An 8,316-nucleotide genomic window follows, 5' to 3' on the forward strand; every position below is an offset into this window, starting at 1 on the left:
TCTGTGTGGCTCTTCTATGGTCCACAGGGGTGTCATTACTGGTTGTACATGCACTGGAATTGTGCGTACTAGCCTGCAAGGCAGAACGGATAACAGCCACCCTGAGCTCCATCTCAACACCCACGGACCACCTCAGCATGGCCTCAGTCTGAGATAACATCCACTCTTATCCAGCAATCAATAAACCACAACTGACTAAAAGCCATCCCGGTATCAGGCCCATCAGTGTCTGATGGAGGTAGCGTTCATAAACAACACTAGCAGCCACCATGACCCACATTTATGGAACGTGATGAAAGTTTTCATGCTTGTTTTCTGTCCTCTCACTTTCCCCTAGGGACAGATCTGATTTATGATTTCTGTTCCCCCCACAGAGCAGCGGAGCCATTAGGGTGAAGAAAGAGGAAAACGAATGCATGGAGAGCACTTTCCCACTGACACGATAAGGAGGGCCGACTGTTACGACCCCTGTCCGTTCCACAGCTGCTGGAAGGCTCTAAACAACAACAATTTCACATGTCTTCACTGCTTTCCTGGCAAACCAATGAGGCTGTATGAGGATGGAGAGAAAAACAACAAATGATTTAGGAATCCTATTAGGGTTTGTTTCCTTCTAGTCCAAGCATGATTTAAAGTATTGTGGCCAACGAGATGATAGAAGGAGGTCATACTCTACAGAAGCAGCAAACAAACCCTAGTGTTATTTTAGTATCATTGAGATTCTATTGTAGTTTTTACTTTTATATTTTATATTTTCCATTTTAATTTTCATAATTTTGTGTGTGTGGGGGGGGTGGTAATATCTATATTGTTTTTAATTATTTTTTATTTCAATTTAAGTTTGCCCAGACAAAAGATTGGCTTCGTGAAACAATCATGCCAATTTCTGTAACTGTGGCTCCTAATCAGTGGTTCTATGTTGTACAGTAAGAGAGGTTCAAAGATGGCCATTGTCACGGTTATGTGACCAAATATAGCCTACAATAATTTTCTGACAGTGTCAGAAATTCAGCATGATCATCACAGTTGATTTAAGTTAATGTTTATTTTATTTCAAGTTCAATTTGTAATGGCTTTAGTTTCAGTTAACTATAATAACCCTGCAACCTCTTGCATTTGCTTAATAGCTTAGTATCCACCGGTCATTGTGTTCTTCACTGGTGGTGATGCTCAGAAAGAAATTAAACAAGGAAATGGGGCGGCAACCCTCTGATATTACTATTCCACATGCTTGCTGTTCACATGGACTCAACCTAGTGCAGCCTCTTCCATAATATAAAAAAAGAAAGGAACATTTACTGGCATTCTATCAGTTCTCATAGTCAATGTAAAGTTCAAAAATCCTAATTTAGCATCCTTTAGCCACAGCAGGATTGTGCCAGAGGAGACTGATTACCACTGTTAGAGGCAAAGCCTTCCATAAAACATTTAACATGGCCTTATAAATAAAAAAAAACTACAAGGTTCTCTGTCATTCAAGTAGAGCAATAAGAAAGGCATGTAACCAAAGCCGCACAATAGCTTTGTTCTCGTTCTCTCTCAGTTTTGCCCTCCTTCATTTCTAATTTTCCTGTGGAACTCTTGGCAGCACTGCTGGCACTGGAAGAATGTCTATGCCTCCATGCCCGAGTACTGTACAGAAAAGAGCGCAGTGTTAGAGCGGCGGACAGTGATTGGCCGTTCAGCACATGGACATTTACTCATCCTGCTGCATTACACATGCTACAGGCCTGTGCAATGACACCAGAGCAGCCCCGAGGAAACACGTCCCACTGTGAGCGTGAAGGAGCTCATGCAATGGACTCCTCTCCAGAAATGTGCATAGTGTAGCCTTTATGAGAAAGATCTGTCGCTGGGAACCCTGTAAACATGCCACAAGCCCTAGCTTGGTATTGTTTTAGAATGAAACCAGGCTGAGGATTAGATTACTTTGCAAGTCAATGAAAGGAATACACATTATTGAGTTTGAAAGGACAGTTTTGTCATTTGCATCAAACATAAGTTATTGGCATGGCCTTGTGGAAACGGCCACCCACCTCACTGTGCATCTTGTTCGCAGCATGTGGGACAATTCAGTTCTGAAACTACACTGGCAAAACAATGATCTCCACTGTCTGACTGACAATCGAGTAAACCTGTACCATCACAAGAGACAAGATAAGACAATTCTGATTCCATTATGTCATCTATTCTGTTTGAAATGTCTGTTTAAACATGTTCCTAAGCTTATTACCAACCTGTCAGTCACAAAGCATGTACCTTTCTGGAATCTGTATGATGTCAAAAGCATAGGCTTAGGCTGCATCAGAAATCTCTCCTTATAACCTCATTTATTCCTCCCTATTACTCCACTAACACAATACACTTGAAAAAAGTGAATGAAAAAGAGTGAGTGCATTCAAACACTAAGTGTGGCAGATGGCCGGCAGATGCTATCTTCTGCTGAGATGCAGAAATTCATTCATTCTGTACACAAGTATTCTTTTGAGACTTGCCATTGAGTATACATTGGTCATATACTTGTTATTGCACAATTGAACAAGTTTACTCGACAATGTCCACTATGATTTCAGATACCACTACAAATGGCTTGTCCAAAATGTCAAAGTTTTTGAGAAGTCCCCTTTTTAAATAGTTAAGTACTTCACAACTATTAAAAAAGTAGATGTTCTATAGTATAAATGTGTAATCTGGATGTACTACATTTGTCATAATTCATGTGACCTGCCAGCATCAGATGTTGCTTTACTCTTTTACGAATATTGAGAAATCGGACATGCTATTCTTTTCATATAATGTTTATGACTTACACTATAGTAGAGAAGTAAGAGATTTCAGATGCAGCCTTAGATTTATTTTGTACTCAAATTGCATCTATGACTACTTCATGAAGAATACATGCAACGCTGCATTAAAATTTGGTCCAAAGTTATTTTAGGAGGCCTACTTTTAGCACAGGCTTCACGTCAGGTGTGCTCCCATGATGGCTTGTTTTTGCAGCAGAGCTAAAATAATTAGATATGTCAGCAACTTACTAAACCAGCCAAAATGTTCTCAAGAGACAGGAGCTTAGCCTCGTACTGATTTGTACAAAACAGTAATCAAGCTAACTAGTAATCTAGACAGATTGTCATTAGTCATACAACTCTGCAGCACCAAATAGATGTCCATCATTCACCAGCTCAGATTATATCTATTACAGTTTATGAAAGCCTCCTCAGTAAGACAGACTCACCTCCTCATTAGCTGCATGTAAACCTGCGGCATGCGCTTTTGCATTTCACTTGAGCATCCTGCATAACCTCAAAAGGATCATGTGAATCACAGGAAAACCGCTCTCCATTTATAGATGTTCGCTGGGTAAGAACAGATAAGCAGTTACTATGGCAATGCCTGAGTTTTAACTAAGTTGCAGGGAGCAGTTTTCAGATTTTTCACTCACCTGCCATGCAAATTCGAATGCTTGCAGTGAAACTCTGCACGCACACTTTCCAAACCACATCAGACTGACTAGATAAGGCCCAATATGAGTTATGAGCGAGAGTGTCCACAGCCCGCAAAAGCAGCTAAGGAATGTGCATGTGCCAAAAAACTTAAATGAGTACATCCTAAATAAAAGGGCAATAAATAACTAATAGATCATATTGTTGTAACACAGTTTGAGACTTGGCTAATAAGATTTCAAGAGTGCAGGCCGCCAAAAACAAATAAAACACTAAATGGACTTGTTTAAAATGTTTTGTTTACTTTTGTATTGTGTGGTTACTATCACTGCTACTATCACACAATGTGTGTAAAACATGATTCATTGACGATCACACCGAACTGTGCATTTTCTCAAGCAGGCCTTTCAGCCTCCCTTGCAGAAGTCGGAATGATGGAAAAACTCCAATCTAAACACTCTGCCCTCTGACCAACCAGTAAACAAACTTCAACAGCATTTTTCTCTCTTTTGCATGGCGCCACATGCATCTGTGAAAAGACACAAGTCTATAAAGAACTGTGGGAAAAGGACCTTGACCCTGAGAAATACTCCCTTTACACCTGGGAATACTTTCCCAAATCCCCATCTGCCACACTCTACCTAGATTCCACACTACAAATGGCCAGATCTCAACAGAAACTGCAATAATGTTAGAGCCTTGCCAAGACCAGTTGTTATGGTTTCCGAAAGATTTTGATCATAACCCCTCAATTCCACCAGGCATCAACAGAAAGCTGTCACATATTATTCTGCAAGCTTCAGATCTCCAATAGCAATGAGTCTGTGCTGCGCAGTGCGCACACACTCGAGTCGCGAGCTGCTAGTTTTATTCAGTGCACAGGCAGCAGTGTTTTGTCTGTGCTGTATGGAAATAACAGCAAAAGGAGCAGGGCCTCACACAGCTAGAGCTTTTTTGCATCTAAATTGAACTATATTCAGAATCAGGAGCTTTCTTGGGAAGCCGTCCCCTGGAGGAACGCTTGTTTTCTGAATATAGTCTCTAATGGATGTGGCACAGAAACCTCTTGATGGAGACTTGACTAGTTGCCTGAGGTTTTTTTTTTAATGCTGCACTTGAAATTGCGGCCATTATCGACATAAACCTTCCAGAGGTGATCCATTTTAATTTGCATACAATGTGTCCAATGCGATGTTTATGCTGAGAGAAGCTCACAGAAGAGATGAACCTGACACGGTGTCTTTCATTGACGCAAACATGCTGTGCTTACCAAGCCATTTTGGTTTATAAACACAAGTCGTGTTGTAATCCTAACAAATCATTACAGATGTCATGCTCATAATGGAGCGGGTATGCAGTGGTTTATGATAGTGGTTGGAAAAAATAATGAATGAGCAATATGAACAATGTCACCTGTTAACAATGGAAAAATAACTCAAACAATGCATCTAAATAGTATCTTATCTAAATATTGCTATTGTTTGAAAAAAAAGAAAAAGAAAGAAAACCATAAAAAACAGACATGCTATTAAAACCAAATATTTCACCCCTGTTGAATTTTTGGTACTCTCCTTATGTGGTAAGAGCAAACAGACTATGGCCCTGCCGGAAGTTTGAGGGGTTTCGTGGGATGGTCAGTGCTGTCTGCTCGTCCTGAGGCCAGGTGTGGCCTCCATGAAAGTCACTTAGGTCCAGCTGTCACTTCCTGTCTTGCATGATGGGAAACCATTTATACCTACAGCATGCAAGCATATAGCAGAGCTCTCCTTCTGTGACAGTTTACTTCCGAGGCACTCTGTGGCCGAAGCTGTTTACATCCAAAAAGACGTTCACAGATCTAGCAGTCCTGACCTCCCTCTACTTAATACCTTGCATAAATTGAGCTCTTAAACAAAACAAGTAGTAAAACCCAGAAATAGACTGTACTGCCCAGTAAATGTTTCTAAAAATTACGCGGTTTGCATAGCTTTACTAAAAACAAAAATGAAAGGAAGCAGATTGACTATGCAAGCAAGGTAATTGCATGCTTTGAAAATTGCTACGTGCAAGCCTTTGCAAGTAAGTGCAATTCTGTATGCTTGCCCAGCGTGCACTGCAAAAGATCACTGACTGGGTCCATTTCAGACCCTTTTTGTTAAAAGTGACGTTACATACAACCGAGTATGGAGACCCATACTCAGAATTCGTGCTCTGCATTTAACCCATCCAATGTGCACACACACAGCAGTGAACACACACACACTGTGAACACACACCCGGCGCAGTGGGCAGCCATTTATGCTGTGGCGCCCGGGGAGCAGTTGGGGGTTCAGTGCCTTGCTCAAGGGCACCTAAGTCATGGTATTGCCGGCCCTCGAACCCACAACCTTAGGGTGAGGAGTCAAACTCTCTAAACATTAAGCCACAACTTCCCCAACACGTCACCATATAGCATACAAAATAAAACAGACTAAATTTCCTGTATTATATTCTACAAAAACAGTTTGAAATAACTTAAATAAATTCTGAGAGATCGTGTGACACCGAAGACTGAACTAATGGCTACTGAAAATTTAGCTGTTGTCTCAGGAATAAATTACATTTAAAAATATATGAAATAGGTTAAAACAGGTCTTCTAAACTATTCTAAAGAGTTCTGCTAATATTCTTCAACATATGTTTAATCAAATAAATGCAGCTTTGGTGAGCATTATTCCAAACATAAAAAAAACTATTTAAAATTACAGACCAGTATATATTTACAATCAAATCCCATGTGATCAATTGTTATCTAAGATGTGTCACTTTAAATTATATTTGTCTAAATGCAAACAGCCTTGTGGGATCTAAAGACAGACTTCTGTGCAGGACCACACACATATACTGTAGGAGGTGCCCAAAAAAGCATCATTGTAGGGGTCAGTGGTTCATCTCTGGCCTTCATGTGGAGTTTAATGAGCTTTAGTCAATAGCAAGCAGTGGGGATGGGATACAATGGGAAGAGCCGAAAACCACAGCTGACCAAAACCTCACCAATGCACGCCGCTGTGGCTTGTTGGAAGCCAACCAGACCCCTTCAGTCCCAGAGCGGCTGGATGAGTGGAGAGGAATCAAATCAAGTGCCAAATGACTTCAATTTCGGGAGGAAGCATATTTTCTGCATATTGTGCCGCTAAATAACTAAGTCTTGTGAAGGAGGAAAAAATATTGTGTTAAGACAACAGGCTGTGATTGACCCAGAACGATCAATTCTGGCACTTAGGAAGTGATTAATGCAAGGGAGCGCATAGCTGTGATCCAGATCTATTTTGGGCTAATTAGAGAGGAAACGATCCCGAGACTGCCCAGTCATCTCAGTATCTGTCAAGTTATCAGGCTAGTGACAAAGAACAGAGCACAGTTCAAGGTTGCATTCGAGCAGGACAGGCATGCATTTAGTGCAGGCGGGATGCCCAATTACACCCACAGCAGAGAGACCCCACCGGGATATTTATAAAAACAGCATGACAGAGATCTGATCTTTCCAAGATGCAAAGGACATAAGTGTTGTGCCAGTTCCTACTGCTCAAGAATGAGTTAACAGCACCTCAGCCAAACTAAGCATTTAGGTGAACAGTGTGAAAGCAAAAGCAAATGCTTGTCCCTTCCAGCCAAAAGCAAACTATGAAACTGTTCATAACTTGTATTCAATATATGCAGCTTGAGGAGGGAAACGAATGCTACACATTCATCTTCCAGTTGTAGATCTTGTAACTCTAAGAAATGTAACAAGGAAGCTAAAAATTCTGTCATTCTGGTAAATTAACACATTAGTCAAGTGAAAGTGACATACATCACATAGTACAAAATCGAACCTACAAACAATCGTAATTTAATGTGTCTGTTGAGTACAGATAAAAGCTGGCGTGTACAGCAGTCAGTCAGTTTACTGCGCGCGTGAGTTTAATACACAGGCGATGCGGTAAATCACTCCACAATCACAATACATGCATGAAACTCTGATATCGTCTCAAAACAACCGACCGTGACTTTCCTCACCGCCCAACTTCGATAATAAAGTCTGTTTGAACTTCAGCCCTTCCCTTTAAGTCACGAAGACGTTTTATTTGACAACCACGCGTAACTTCTACTTAAATGTACAGGGCAAGTAACTGTTATTCATGAGCGGTAAAACACTCGATAGATCAACAAACACATACCGTTCAGCTCCGGGTTAAGGCTTTTCATCTGGGCTTTTAGGACAGTCCGATATCCATTGCGATAGTTTTATGTCTAGCATATCAACACACGGTTTTGTGGATTAACAGTGCAACGCCTCGCCGCTCAGACTCACGCTGACAGCAGCCAGTGCAGAATGAGCAGAGCCACAGAGCAGCTCCTCACGAGCACGCTGGGCGGGAATATATAAACGAAGACACTATACACGCTTACCAGAAACAGCTTACCGAAGAGCCATTACAGAATGAGAGTGACAGAATGAGAGATAGAACCAAAGCACGATAGATAGATAGATAGATAGATAGATAGATAGATAGATAGATAGATAGATAGATAGATAGATAGATAGATAGATAGATAGATAGATAGATAGATAGATAGATAGATAGATAGATAGATAGATAGATAGATAGGTAGATGGATTGATTGATTGATTGATTGATTGATTGATTGATTGATTGATTGATTGATTTATTTATTGATTGATTTATTGATTGATTGATTGATTCTTGGGACATGACTTTACTCGTCATGATAGTTTTTTAAAATAAAGAACTGTCTTGTCAAACAAAAAAATTATATAAAAAAATCAATCAGGCAAATAAAAGCCATCATCTTGAAGGCAATCTTTCCATATCCTGCTGACTTCAACAAGGTAACAAAACTATAGTGAATG

The 8,316-nt window shown here is 40.5% G+C and overlaps 1 protein-coding gene across 1 annotated transcript in view; it reads right to left on the reverse strand.

Moving 5' to 3' along the window:
• ppp2r3a (protein phosphatase 2, regulatory subunit B'', alpha) overlaps nt 1–7,772 on the reverse strand; it is an 81,022-nt gene extending 73,250 nt beyond the window's left edge. The window contains exon 1 of the mRNA XM_059501910.1: nt 7,622–7,772. The gene's annotated coding sequence lies outside the window, so the exon portion shown is untranslated. The remainder of the gene's footprint in view (nt 1–7,621) is intronic.
• Between the last annotated feature and the right edge of the window lie 544 nt (nt 7,773–8,316).

This window comes from Carassius carassius, chromosome 20, assembly GCF_963082965.1.
Source record: "Carassius carassius chromosome 20, fCarCar2.1, whole genome shotgun sequence".
In the NCBI taxonomy this organism is placed as follows: Eukaryota; Metazoa; Chordata; class Actinopteri; order Cypriniformes; family Cyprinidae; genus Carassius; species Carassius carassius.